Raw genomic sequence first — 11,431 nt, 5'->3', positions numbered from 1 at the left:
ATGAAACTGAGGTTATTTATCACCTGATAAATAATGCCCTATTAATCCTCTATTAAAGGCACGTTTTCCCCTAGGCATTTTGGTAACATGAGTTATAAATATTCATTTTTAATGAGAAATGCTCCTATAATGTAACTTATCCAGAAGATGGCACTCTCAGAACACTGTCAGCTCTTAGAAGCCTTGATGGATTATGAGGCGCTCTCGTAGCTGGGGTCTCAACTGTATCTTCTGTGGTGTCACTATGTTGATACATGCAGTAGATTTCTGCTCCATTAGCAAATATAGACATCATCAGGTACAGAGAACTATAGTGCTGTAAACCACTATAGTTCTCTGTACCTGATGATGTCTATATTTGCTAATGGAGCAGAAATCTACCGCATGTATCAACATAGTGACACCACAGACAATTTGAAAAATGGCAGAGGAAGATCTCTGACTTGGTGTGGGCAGGCAAGAAACCACGAGTAAAAATGAAAGTTTTGTGTGACGCTAAAGAAAGAGGTGGACTGCAGTTGCCAAATATTAGACTATACCACGAAGCAATATGTCTAGTTTGGTTAAAAGAGTGGATGCCACTGAAAGATTGTAAGCTCTTAACATTGGAAGGTTATAAGAAGCTGTTCGGATGGCATGCCTACTTGTGGCAGGATAAAGTAAAAGCTGATTCTATGTTTTTGCATCATTATATCAGAAGGAGCCTCTTCACGATCCGGAAAAAATATAAAAAATATCTGGGTGAAGGCATCCCCTCTTGGGTGGTACCATTTGAAGTGATTGATCCGAGAGCTATCTACAACGAAGAACAATGTTTACCATATAAAGAGATATTGATTATGGAACAGAAAATGATAAGAATTAAATCGGAGGAAGAGTTATCTTCTTGTTATGGATGGTTCCAATATAGACAGATCAGAGATCTTTATAATTCAGATTGTTTAAAAGAAGGAATTAAATGGGAAAACTCAGAGTTGGAAGAGACTATACTACAAGAAAGCAAAAAGAAGATATCTAAAATTTACAAAATACTTTTGAAGTAGTATACAGAGGATGAGACGGTCAAAGTACAGATGGTGAAGTGGGCAATCAATTGTCATAAAGAAATAACAATGGAATCATGGGAATATTTATGGAAAACTACACTGAAGATTTCAACTTGTACCAGTATTAAAGAGAATGTTTATAAAATGATCTATAGATGGTATTTAATGCCAAAGAAGATTGCGCTTGGAAATGCTAATATGTCAGATAAATGCTGGAAATGTAAAAAGCACGAAGGATCATTGTATCATATGTGGTGGACATGTGAAATAGCCAGACAGTTCTGGGGAGATATTATAGAAGTAATAAATGAGATATTGCAGAAATAAAGAAGAACCCAGAACTATTGCTATTGAACTTAAGCATGGAAGATGTTCCTACTCAATACCGAACATTATTATTTTATATGACGACGGCAGCAAGACTTTTTATATGCGCAAAAATTGAAGATGCAAGAAATACCAACTATTGAAGATTGGATGCATAAATTGCTGTACATGGCGGAAATGGACAAAATGACAAGGAAGCTGAGAGATCAGAATCCAGCGGAATTTTTTACGGACTGGGGAAGATTGAAAACATATTTAGAAAAGAAGTGGGACGTAAAGGGGGAATTATGGCAATTTGAAAATTATTAGAATGGATCTGTTATTAGAAGAGAGAGAGTCTTTACCATATGTTAGCTAATGGTTAGCCCAAATGTAAGTGGACTTAGAGTTAATAGATATTGTTAGAATTATTAAAGTAGATATTTTATCCGACACTTAGTTTAAATTTAAATATATGTGGAGCTAATATAAAGTAATAGATAATAGATTTTAAGTTTATAACAATATTTTTGAAGTTAATAGATAGGGCTTAGTTGAATAAAAGAGTAAGTAAACATGAGATAAGGAGTTACAGAAAAAGGGGACAGATTGGGAATAGATTAGGATATAGGGTTGGAAAGCTGTTGAAAGTCCTGGAAAAAGGGGGGGAGGGAAAGGGTGGGGGAAAAGGATAATGAGATGTTATTTGAAGTTGTATATTAATATTCTCACCTAATAAAAATTCTTTTAAAAAAAAGAACTATAGTGCTGTAAACCAAAATACTCCTTCAGTTACATTGTTCTTTAAAACATTATTCTTTCACTGATGGCTCTGCAGAAGATCTCATCTGTTGTTCATGATACTGTATTAATTCCAGAGGGGTAGTCATTTTGCAGCAATAGGAAATGCTGTCTAAGGAAAAGGTTTTGCAGCTTTTGAAGCATGTAGCTAAATTTCATTAGAATCTGACTTTAGGTATTGAAAACTTGACTGCCTCTATTAGAATTTGACAACTTAGTGGCACATTTAAAACTCCAGGAGTTCAGTAATTGAGATTGCAGAATACCACAGCTGGAGGAAATTCCTTTTGTTTCTTGAAGGAATGTGATAGGAAGGGAAGACTACCAGCAGGGGGCACCACTGTAGCATGTATGAAAAATAGTGATTCACTCAGCAGGAGGGCACTAATAGTGAGTGACTCGTATGTAATATTTAATCTTATAATAGAGCAGCTGCAAATACACGCTTATGGCTTCATTAATGCACTTTTTCCTGTTTGGGCATCTGTCCTTGCAACTGGGCCGTACAGCAGCCAGCCGCTCCTGACAGACCCCTATTCCCCACCATTGGGGAAGTGCCAAGGGTGCTCATTTTCCCCTAACTTCAAACCTGTCCCCAAGGGAATGAGTTCAGCCCACCAGGCCAATTAGCTCCCTCTTCTCACATTGCAGGGTAGGCAAAAAAACTCCCCACCCATATGCCAATGATGGAGAAGGAAAAAAAATCCTACCTGGCCCCTTTTAAAAAGGCGACTGGCTAATTCTGCACTGAAATAGGGTGAGGTGGGTGGGCCGAGCATGATGCACAGACTGAGATGCCATGGGGCAGAGCAGCCTGATAAGGCTGCTGGCTCCACGCCCCCCCCCCCCCCCCCGCGAAGACCCAGATGGCTGAGCATGCGCCATCTGCCTCCGAGGAGGAGGCAAACTACGGCCCCCGTCTAAAGTGGCTGTTGCCACTGGCCAGGAGGGCCGGATTCTGAGTTTCTCTCAGTCGCTTTTCTAGCAAGATGTAGTCAGTTTAGCAATTTATTATTTTTCATCCAATGTAACCCTATTTTTATCCTTTAGTAAAGTATTCTTACAGAGCTATACAGGAGCGTGTTTGTTCTCATTAATTCCAATGCACAATCTTTGCATTAACTGCTAATTTCCAACAATGTTCTTTGGGCCCTTGGGCTCTAGACTTTTTATCAAGAGTAGCCAGTCTCTATTGTTGGGGCCACTCTTTATCTTCACTCAATTACCTCTCGGCTAGTATTAAAGAAATCAAGAATATCTTCTCATTATACATACAAATAAATGTTTCTCATGGCAAAAATCTTTAGAGAAATCTTAATATCTTATATTTAAACCCCAAGCCTGGATACTATCCAGGAAGGCTGCTAGTTTTGATGAGTAAACAGCTGGAATAGTGCTTGTCAGATCTCAGTGCTACAGAGTGTTAGTGTATCCTTTCCCCCTTGGGAATGATTATCTCATTGAAAAAATGGTTTAACAAGCAAATTAACTCAAGAGTCTGTGTAATTAATTCATCACAGCTGTGTGAGAAGAACCAAAGCTTAATTTGTCAAGGGCTCTGTGCTCCATTCTAAAGGCAGAGCCAAGGATAAAACAAGGATACAAGTGGGACTCAGAAGTTAAAAGGGTGTGGTCCCAAGCTACAGCTGCTGCTGAAGACATCCAGAGAATAATAGCCAGTAGAGAAGGAAATGTTGTGAAGGTTAGCAAACTGCCTGGAGGAGAAAAGTACTCTCCCTTTAATAGTTTCAGGTGGGTAGCCATGTTGGTCTTAAGTAGAAGAGGAAAATTCAAGTCCAAGTGCCTTTGCACTTGAATCTTGCTGTTCTGTCCCTTTAGTAGAAGCTAATCATACGTTAAACTTACCATGAAAAGCTTCAGCAGCTCTTTCCCACACATTAAGCCTCTGTTAAAGGGACAGGGCATTTGTATCCATACTCGTTGACAATCCTATTAATGTGTGTTCATATCCTTTTTTCAGGGTCCACGTTTTATGATAACTGCACAGTATTATACCAGTCTTGTTAATCCCGCCCCCCCCACACAACAAGGCCTTTTCTTTCAACAACTGAGGGCCCAATTTAAGCTGTCATAAAGAAGTTGTCACTCCAATGGGTAGCCATGATGTGCAAGAATTATCTCCACTATGGATATCAGCCTCCAAAGCATGGAGAATTTCAAAGAGAAGGATAAACAGGGCTTTTCTGACCCCATCCTAAAATTACAGACAGGGGAACATCATTAGACCAAACTAATAGTTCTGTAAGGGGGGAGGGTCCATATGCTAGCTATTATCCCGTTTCAGTGCTACATGAAAACACAATAATTTCCACAGGATTTTAAGCTATATTTGGTTCTTCCCTCTCTTGTATGTCGTTTGTTAGACTTGAATGTCCCAGCTGTTTATCTTACACTGTGTAATCCTCTTTGAGTCTCAGTGAGAAAGGCAGATTATAAATAACATAGATCAGTAAAATAAGATGAATACTGTCCAAAAAATTTTAGGATTGCTAACAGAATTAGAGAAAAGATGTTTACTCCCTTTAATAGAGGCTTAATGTGTAGAAATGGCCAGGTGAAGCTTTTCATGTCACGGAGGTAAATAACATCACCTCATAAATAATACACCATTAAGCTTCTATTAAAGGGCTTGTTGGCAACCCTATTGATTTTAAGATCTTTATTTGCTGACGCTATCTGTATATATATATATATATATATACGCGCAGTTACTTTTTTCTGTTTATAGTGCTTTCCTGTAAGCATATTTTGATTTTATTCCTTGTGTTGCTTATTTTCTTGTTGCTGGATAAAAATCTTGTTTTACTGTTTTTATATCATTGTGTAGGAAGGAATGAGAAAAGATAGAGAGGGAGCGGGAACACTTAAGACGTTACCAAGGGTATCCTTCTTAGATGTATGTTGTCTTCCCAGACTCCATCTTGGCTAAATTTACCTTGGCTGCCATTTTAGGACCTAACAATGCCTCACTTTGGAGAAGGAGAGGACAAGAATCTCCTTATGTAGGCTATGTTAATCAGTGGCAAAAATCTTGGGCAGGAGAATGATTCACTGATGGTACATCTGCATGCCGAACCATTGTTATACAGGCTTGTAAGGCCAGGTACCCACCTTAGTCTATCAATATAAGTTTGTGAACAAATGTAAGTCCTCTAATTGCCATCAAACTGCCAGTTGGGCATGATTATTTTTACTGACCTTGCATTAGTATCTTCTATCAGCCTGTCTCAGGCATGGGTCAAGCTCTGCCCTGCCAGCCCTCTTGTCCACCTGGGATAGTCTCTAGCCTGCATACAATCCCATTTTGTTGCCCTTTGGGGAAGCCCTCCTCCCCCCTGCAAGCAGAGCTAGGAAGTCCGTAGAGGCTTGTCCTGGAATCACCCTGAACTCTTGTATTTGACATTCTTTTGCACTGGCCTCTATAACTCTTACTGCTCCATCAGCCAAAGTGTGGTGGTGGTCTCTTCCTCTTCTTGGTGGAGAAGTGGCCAACCCCACTGTTCATTATTTGGGATTCCAGAACATTTCCTTGCCAAAAAGGAGGATCTTTCCATTTCCCAGGACCTTTGGGAGCTCTGCTTAAAGTCCCTTACTCTCAATCTCTGGATCATCAAAATGGACAACATAGTCAACCCAGCTCAGCAGACTGAGGAAAGGTAAACCCCTTCTCTGTTCATTCCTTTTCTCTTAAAAACTGTTTTAAATTCCTCTCTCTCACTCCTTCTCATGGACATTCACCACTGCAGAATTCTCACTCAGCCAATGGCTTGATATTCCTTTACTTTTTCTTTCTTTACTGTCATGTTTCTTTGTATGTACATCCTTCTGAATGTAACAATTTCAGTGTTCATTGTTCCTTGAGTACTTAGATTTCACTCAGTAAATTCTAAATCTTGTTTTATTTCATGATTACGAGTAGACTTATTAGAGGCACTTTGAATTTGCTTACTCACTATCCATGTAAAGATTCCTAACTCACACATTCTACTCCCCCTAATGGACAATTGTGTTTGTTTTCTAAGCTAACCAGGCTGTGGAAACGAGGGTTTCCCCTGATGCTGACTTTAATTCCCTCAGATTAGTCATGGTTCTGGGGCAGTGTCCAGAACCTAAGTTCATGAGTCCACACACGTCTAAGGATGCATGTGAAAAGGAACACATGTAGTAACAGAGAGAGAGAACCTTGAAAGGCTGGATCAGTCAGTAGAGTTACTAAACTCAAGGTGGGGCCTGGAGTTGTCTCAGAAGCTACAGAAGTCTATTGCTATGATTGAAATGGTGGTTTTGGAGGACAAACTCTATGGTATTACACTATCACTGAGCTGTTTCTTCTCCCCCATCTCAATTAATTCCCCAAGCTGTAGCCTTTGCTGTTCTTGGAGCAAACTCAGGTATGATTTCATCAACAAACAATTCTATCAAACAATTGATTTTTTTCAGAAAGAGAACAGAATACCAGTCTTGACTGCAGCATTGGTTATTAATTTCTTTGTTGCAGTGTTGATGTAGTCCCCTCCATGTGTGAGCTCAAGAGCAATTGTCTCCTCTTCACTCACAAAAATACCTGCCTTGACATAAACTGCCAAGCTAACTAAAGCTTAATTCCTAACTATGCTTATGGTGTATTTAATATATATATTAACATTACAGTGGAACAGTCTGTTTACCTTTCGGATATTTTTTAGCTCAATGGCCAACCATGTCTTACAATTGTTGATTATTATTCAAAATATCCTGGAGTTATGTTACTGCTGGGTAAGACAGCAGGCATTGGTTGTAGGCGTAGCCGAGATGAAAACATTGTTTGCAGGTAATAGTATTCCCATTTTCCTTTAATCAGTTCAGTGATGGTACAATTTGCTTCTAATTGGGGTATCTCATTCTCAATAAACCTAGTCCAATGATCAGATAGAACATCTGGTCCAAACCATCAAACATATGTTCAAAAAAAGTGGTAAGTGCTGGTAACCTCTGGCTCCTTATCTTGGTAATGTTTAAATTATGCTGAGAGAGCACTCCCAAGTAAAGAATGGAGATGTAGTATATTGCATATAATTGAACAGTCTGTTCCCCCTTTTGAGATTTGTGTGTTTGGTTTAGTCTTGTGGGGTAAAGTCCCTATTGATTAGTTCTTTTGGTTGTTTAGAATTTTAAACTGCGTGAGCTCTCTTGTCCTGAAACCAGTTGCTTCCATTCCTACATCTTCTTGCTAATAAATAGATATTACACCTATCTTTGCTGTGTGAGCCTAAGAGTTGGACCCTGAGTGAGAAAGTGCCCTATTCCTGATTTGCAAGCAAAAGGGAACATCACATCCCTGAAAGCAATGGGTCTTAGCTTCAGGTAAACATAGCCGAGAATGGGCTAGGGACAGTCCTCTGAGACATACTTCTTAACAATTCAACCTCTCATTTTTGTTCCTGTCTGTTGTCCTTTGGAGTTGCCTTATTAATGTTCTGTAAATTGCGATAATTACTGTTCTTCAGGATGCAGCTGCCTCCTCAGGGTCTCTAGTGATTAAATCTTTGAGTGGGCAATGGTTGCATCCCATCTCTAGCAAATGCATGTGAATGAATGCACTATGCTGTGCACAGCCTGCTTTTTTACGCCCTGAGGCTGCTGAGGCATATTTGGAACTATTGATAACCAACTGTGACAATTATGCCTGTCTAATATATCTTAAGCCCCAAACAAAAACCCTCTTGGCTTTTAAATCACTAAAGACAGGCTATTGCAGAACAAATCAATGCTACAAGCTGTGAAGAGCCTTCAGCACCGTATATTGGAGGTGGAAGGGTGTTCAGGCAGTGAACCTTGGCAAGATAATGTGGCTGATACAAGCGTGTCTCTGTTTTCATCTGTGAAATGTTGGAAGATATGCTCTCATATATTAACTCATAATGAATGAAACAATCAACATTAAGCAGAAGACAGTCCTGCTCATTCTTCACTAAGAACAAACATAAAAGTATAGTGGATTCCAGTGATTGTCCAGATTATTGAGAATAGGGAAGGGAGCCTTTTTATTATGGACCAGCTCCCTAATTGGTATATATCCAGTAGCTGCAGTCCTGAAAGCCTGTGCGCTTATGTCACAAAGAACCACATATGCAGCCGGAAGCAATGTTTTTTATGCAGCTACTTGCAAAGCTGAACAGATAGACTCTTTCTTCTGTTCAAAATTCAGCTTCCTCATTCAGCTGTGGAAATGACTATGATAGAAACATGATGTGGAGAAATGCATTTTACTTTGGAGGTTAGGACTATTCCACAACCTTCACCTATAGTTTTAAAAAGATTGCCTCTCTTCTATCTGAGAAGATGAGGGTGGGGTGGGGGTGGGAGAGCAACCAAAAGCTTTCCAAGCTGCACCCAGTCAGGACTTCACACATGCAGAGCTAAGACTTTTTGCTGAAAGCTAACATAAAAGAGTGGTCACAGACATCTAGCTAGAAACAGAGATTTGAAGATCTAAATTGCCAAAACATCCCTTCCTGAAAACTCTAGTAAAGCGTTCTTTGACCTGCAAAGGGGTGGGCAAACTGCAATAATAAAACCCTTCAGCTCAGGGGGGAACTTTTCTTTGAGTGGTTTCATTTAGAGGCAAAAGGAACACACACCTGAGTTCTTTGGAGGTGATGGGCATTGCCAATGTGGTGAGCTGCAGGCTAGGCCATAGATTATAGAAAAGCCTTTAACCCCAGTAACTTCTAAATTAAACAGCTTGCCTTAGAATAAGATCTGGCTAGGCCGTGTTTAGAGGAAGGGACAAAATAATTGTTTTTACATCTTTCTTTTAGGACCCCTTGCTCAATCTGTTGCTGTGCATGGAAGTATGTGTGTGAACATTGCCAGCAAGGATTGCTTATTATACTTGTACACCAGAGTGAGTTTAGCAATTTGCAATTGGAATACCCCCATTTCAAAATAGCATGTTCAAACAGTGAAAGTCTATGTGGTTCAGAGAACAGCTACCAGCATTTAAGGATTAAAAAGCATTCATTTAAAAAAGAAAATACTCACTCCACTATCCCTTTTATCGGTAAGTCCATTGTGGAACAGCCTCACTAGAGTCTAAATGTTACAATTACAGGGACACCCAGAGTGCAGCTGAAGTGATGGTATACATTGCTGACTGGCTGCCTTTGGCTCAGTCATATACACACACAAATTTTCAAGTGTAACCACCACACCTTTTATTTAAAAAAAACCCGAAGCAAATGTCTGAACAGATGAGCAAAGACTCTTGAGGGAAAAAAACAGATGCTGCCTGAAGGGTAGAGACATGAAACAGAGGTACATTTCGCACTTGGTTTTTAGAGCGCGTTTGTACCTGTTCCACATCCCATGTTTGCAAGGTTTTCACACTTAAAAGCAGTCATGGGATGCAGTCCCGCTGTATCCCCGATTTTCCCCCCTGCGGACATACCCCGATGTTTTTTTAAGTTCGCTGCTGACTGGCAGCTGGCCCGCATTTTGCTAATGTGAACACTTTTGCCCCCTTTTTGCTTCTCTCCCCCCGCCTCTCCTTTTCCCTGGGAGCTGATTGGTTTGTGCAGAATTAACCACTCCCACCCTCCTCAGCTCTCTGAACTCCTTGTCCACCATTTTTTTTAGTAAAGCGAGCTGAGGGTCATAAGGCTGCTTCTTCGTTGGTTTCCTTCCTCCCGGTATGCATGCTGTTTTATTTTTTTTCAAAAGCCAGGAATGATTCCTAAGCTTGCTAATTCCCTGCTAGCTTTAAAATCAAGGAAAGTGTTAAATAGCTGCTTTTTCCTTCCTCCCTTAGGGTATGCACACACATTCTTTCTTTTTTTTAAAGACAAGAATGGGTTGCAACATTGTAATGTTCCTGCACTTTCTTCCTGGCTTTAAAAGCCAGGAAAGGATTAAATGGCTGCTTTTCCCTCCCTCCCAGGCATGTTTCAGACTTTGCCAAAGAGGGGGAAAAAACCCAAGCATTTTGCACAGCCCTTTGGAAACAAGCCTCTGCTTCCTGGGAGGAGATTAATCGGCAGCATTTTAACCCTTTCCTGGCTTGATTTAAAAAAATGAGAGTGGTACATGTTTTCCCCCAGAACTCTGCCACCAATTGCCTCTCCGGTGGGCAGGGGACAACCCAATAAGCAAAAAGGGGGGAAGTGTTCCAACATTGCAACGTTACTACGCATGCTGAATTTTTTTTTTAAAAAGTGTGACGTGAATTGCAAGGCCCCAAAAGCCCAAAATTGCACCGAGGTTTTGAAATGAAGCACAGACACCAAATCGAAATTGCAGTGGACAGTGTGAAATGAACAGGTGCAATGCCGAAGCCTCTGCGATCGGGGCGAATGCTCATAAATGGCGGTTTAAACCGTAAGTGCGAAAAGGGCCAGAAAAGGCAACTGGACCCTATTCTTATGCCCTCTGAGGAGTAAAAGGGGAAATCAGCATAGATTCTGTTTTTGTTTTGTTTAAAGGTACTACTGGACTCTTTTTGTTTTTGTTTTGGTAATGGTGCAGGAATCTGAGAAGGAATGTCCTTGATGCCTGGTTTAGTGAAACTCCTAGTGATCTTTAGATTTCTGACAAGTGAAAGAACACAGAATTTCTGCCACTCTGCAGAGACAAATACAGAAAAGGCATTTGCATGACATGTTCATAGTCCATTATTAAGATTCCAGATATTTTCACTGTAGGAGAACCAGTTAGGAGCTTGGCAAGAATAAATGCTCCTCACAGGACCCTGCAGAACCCAGAAGATGGAAACTCCAAATCCCAGAAACAAGTTGTAGGCAAGTATTAATCAGTGAGAACAAGAAGAAATAAAAGCCTGTTGTGGGTTCAAATCCAGTAAAGAAGTCTGAAGATAACAAGCAGAAACTGTTGGGAGCCAACCAGTAGCCACTTCCTTAGTTTGAAGCTGCTGGCAGTAAGCATGTATAATCAGGATCTGAGATTTGGGGGGAAAGCCAGATTTTTGTCCATCTGGCTAAATATGCCTTTCCTGAACCAAATCAGAGAATCTGGGATCCAATCCAGGAACCTAGGTTCAGGCTCTGGACAGATCTGGGTAAGTCCAGGAAACATGGCTTCAGTCTCTGGCTGGCTCCCTTCTGGGCTTTTCCTGCTTTTTTCCCAAGAGGGGAGGAGGAGGACAGAGGGGGAACGAGGCAATCAGAAGGGAGAGGGAGGCAGGGAGGGTGGAGTGAGTAGCTAATTTGTGGAGGTGCTCTCTTTGTCTGACTGGCTTCTGTGAGTGACACTGGTTCAGTTGG

Source organism: Eublepharis macularius, chromosome 5, assembly GCF_028583425.1.
Source record: "Eublepharis macularius isolate TG4126 chromosome 5, MPM_Emac_v1.0, whole genome shotgun sequence".
Taxonomy (NCBI): domain Eukaryota; kingdom Metazoa; phylum Chordata; class Lepidosauria; order Squamata; family Eublepharidae; genus Eublepharis; species Eublepharis macularius.
This window is presented reverse-complemented; position numbering follows the sequence as displayed.